Raw genomic sequence first — 4,105 nt, forward strand, 5'->3', positions numbered from 1 at the left:
CCAAAATCTAATATAAGTCATGTACCAATATTTCAAAAAATATAAATAATATTAATTTTAAAAATATTCTAAATATGTTTCATTAAAAATAAAAATTATTTATTCGTATATAAAAGATATGTTTCTTATTTTTTTTAGGAAATTAAAAATATCTGATTTAATTAAGTAAAATGTAGACATAAAATATTAAATTGTTCAATTGAATACAATATCGTTATACCAGTTTTTGTTTATTTTTGAACGATGATTAATATTTCCTATTTATTCAATACCATTCTTGCCTTGTTCATTCCAGCTTCTTGACATATTTTTGTAAGTAATTTCCAAATACTATGATGTTTATTGCCAACGAGATGGGGAAATCTATTGTTTCAGTCTTTATAATCATCGTTAGTTCTGTTTTGGATCTGTTGTTAAATTTGTGTTCCATATTTCTGATACAAACAATAGTGGCGTTTTTCTTAAAACTAAATTGTTTGTCTTTTTAACTTTCTCAAATATGCCACCAACATAATTTTTTATCAAAATACTGTAGCAGGAGGTCTATTGCTCTAGTGAAAAGAATTTGTTTTAAATATCCCATCCTTGCGCTAACTTTACTTAAGATAAAAGCCAATTCACTCATTATTACACGATATAAATTGGAGTTTCCATCCTCTTTATATCTTTTATATAAGCCCAAGTTTTGATTTTTCAATAAGTATTCTAAGATAAATAATAAAAGCACCCTCAAATTAAAATGTGTTCACCAAAAACTGTTTTAGTAGCTTTGTGAACTGCGATTTCAAAGTCAACATTGAAGTAAAATGAGTTTGGATATAGTTCACGGTAGTTACACTTATTCAAAATAATGTTTAAAATGTTCATAAGTATTTATATTATAATACAATACATTTGTTTATAATGTGCTTGAGGGTTTTTAGACGATGATGAAATTGATTAGTGTTTGAATTAAATCGGTGTGGGAATCTAGAGTTTAAGATATTATATGATTCTGGATAATGTGTTAAAAATATATTGTACAAGTACTTAAAGAGAACCTTAAACGTGTACAATTTTATCATAGTAAAAAAACTACATTATGCACGTGGTTTTCACTTCTCATTAAGTATTTAGACCACTATTAAAATATAAATTACATTGATACTAGAATGGGTAGCGTGTAATTATTGATATTTTTTACATATCTCATAAAATTAGCAAAAATTAGATGCCAATTATGACTAAAAATCAATAATGTTGAATATAGTATTATCTTTAGACATTAAAAATACGTTATTGCACAATATGTTTCAACCATATATCGTTTTGAGACGGTTATATATGCATATTGCATAGGTATACATCATATACGAGATAAATATTATAAATCATCCTACGAATATATTTTTTCTATTGAAATAATGTCATTTACCGTCCGTCCGAGACTCGGTTTGTCGTTTGTTTTTAAAAATATGCAATTTCAACGCCGAGGTGATCTTCTTTATTCGCAACTATGCGTTCCCTACAAAAAAAATCACAGTACGCGCGTATAAATATGGCTGGAGTCTTATAGACCTAACACAACACAATCAGCACAGCATTCGATCGCTCAAAACGGTTTGCAGTACTCAACGATTCAAAAACAAAAATTATCACAACATTCAAACATCAATATGTCCGGAAAACTCATCGTAAGTATAAAATAAAAATACGAATTTTAAATTTTAAGTATCCAACATTTTGTTTTTGCGAAATATACGTTTCTGAAGTTCAAATTATGGAGTATACCTAATAATAAATATATATTTGGTATAGTTTTGAATTATGTGGAGTTGTTAAGTTAGGAATAGAGGACTTAATTTATGAGCATATAATTTATAATATTACGTTATAAATTTTATGCAACGTGTATGTTCGGGTTACCATTTTGTAGACTTAAATCTAATACCTTCTATTCCTATATCCTACATAACTATGTAGATAATATGAAAATTAATGATTAAGTTTATATTATATATACAATATACACACAGCAATACATTTATAAACGTATTACTTATTAGTTATTACATAGATTTGATAGATATAATAAGCTTTGTGTTTTGTTCTCTCTTTAGATCTTTTTCTTGGTAGCTGTCGCTCTGGCTTGCATTGGTTCCGCCACCGCCCAATATGTCGTCTACCCTACAGCTCCGGTTGTATCTTCCTATTACAACCCTTACGGATACACCTACCCCTTGACTTACAACTACAGGTTCGGTGCTTACCCATATCTCTTGCGCCGTTGATTACATTGCTATGTATCTCTATTTTCCAATTGGTAAGTATATTTAATCGAAAATAACTATAATTTAAAACTATACATCGAGTATCCATTAAACTGTTTAAGCTAGTTACAACTTACAAGTAATGATTTTGGTAATATCTTAATAGACATACTATATTAAGTTATTACTTCTTTACTTTAAAATTCGTTCACATTATATTAACTATTGCAATTACAGTTTATTCCTACCTATAATGTTAAAGCTTAAAAGTAACTAAATTAATTTTTTTTATACATTAGGAGTAAATAACGCATTATATTAATTGTATATTACTTTAGAATTTAAAATGGCAATTGTCATACGCATTTAATCATTTTTTTTCTTGGTTTTCGTAGTCCATGTGTAATGGTACATTTTATAAAGTTGTTTATTATTCTAAATTATAATATTAAAAAACAAATTATTACAATAGGACTAGTTTTAATTTTATATAAAAATTAAAATATATGCGTACCTAATATAAATTTACTATAAATACGGTTTCTGTTTGCAGAATACGTCTTGAAGAAGAATACAGTCTTCACGCCAAACGATGCATAAACTGTTTTAATAATTCGGTTAAAAAAAAAAATGTAATATATTTTTAAATATTTAATCATTATATATTTATTATAATCATACACGCTATGATAAAATAAAAAAAAAATTACACATACTCTTGCTGTTTTTATTAATTCTCTATTTTTGTGTTTCATTACACAAAATACTCTTGACAAATTTTGTTTTTAAGAATATTATAGCATAAATACATAATATACTAAAGGGTATTGTATCATGTGCTACAACTTAAAAAAGAGCAATAAAGCTAAGAATAAAAAAAAGTATTTGAAATGAGATGTGATGTATTGTTGACCATATTATTATATTTATTAATTACTTAACCTATTATGTTAATTTAATAAGTTCTAAGTATCTTTTATTTGCCTGAATTTAAAAACATAATTTTAATGTGATTTATTTTATTTGAGTAAAAAGGTTGTTCTCGGTACGGCCATTGCGGTACAATATATTACGAGTAAATGTAAACACGGCCTTACACTAGCGATTAGCAGATAATTAAAATATCAATTTTATTGATATCTTAATCCCGATTATTTTTCCAATTCCATCCATTCTTAACTATAATAAAAATACATTATTTATTTCACCCGTTGATATTAGAATATATTATTATACACATTACACCGTCAAGAAGAAATTACAAGAATTACAGAAATAACAGTAACCCTGAAATCGACAAAATGTATACTTAAAAATAGAATTAATGAGCCATTTTAATGTAAAAAATTAAAAGAAAAGAATTAATAGAAATAACATTAAAAAAATATAAAAATAATGAAATATATAAATATACAGTCAATAATAACGAATGTAATTTTATTATAGGTACTTTTAAATATAGCAATTGGCTTACTATTTTAAAACAAGTCTACATATTTACATATTATTTAACATAATATTTTATACATGGTTTTTATAACTAAAATTTTTATATATTTGAATAAAATGCAAATGAAAATTGAAAAAAATTGTTGACGGACGATTTCACAAATCAAATTATACGTATATTGTCTAAAAAGATTAATCCGAGTTTACGTAGGTATCCAAATAATTTATTCGAATCACGGAAAAAAATCCATGAAAAAAAACCAAAACAAAAAAAAAAAAAGGAAAAAAACTAAATTCGTTTATTTTATTAAATTTAATTACAGTGGCAATTAAAATTATATTTATCTAAATTATACACTTTTTATTACATGAAAACTATCTATTTATTTCTATATTGGGAAATTTTA

General features: G+C 25.1%; 1 long non-coding RNA gene across 1 annotated transcript; it reads left to right on the plus strand.

Annotated features, from left to right (window-relative positions):
• Positions 1-1,553: 1,553 nt before the first annotated feature.
• On the plus strand, positions 1,554-2,924 carry LOC112598073. The gene is made up of 3 exons (XR_003114872.1): positions 1,554-1,673; positions 2,100-2,302; positions 2,803-2,924. It is a non-coding gene; the product is annotated as an uncharacterized LOC112598073 (long non-coding RNA).
• Positions 2,925-4,105: the final 1,181 nt, after the last annotated feature.

Source organism: Melanaphis sacchari, unplaced genomic scaffold (assembly GCF_002803265.2).
Source record: "Melanaphis sacchari strain LSU unplaced genomic scaffold, SCAv2.0 Contig0_pilon_pilon, whole genome shotgun sequence".
Lineage (NCBI taxonomy): Eukaryota > Metazoa > Arthropoda > Insecta > Hemiptera > Aphididae > Melanaphis > Melanaphis sacchari.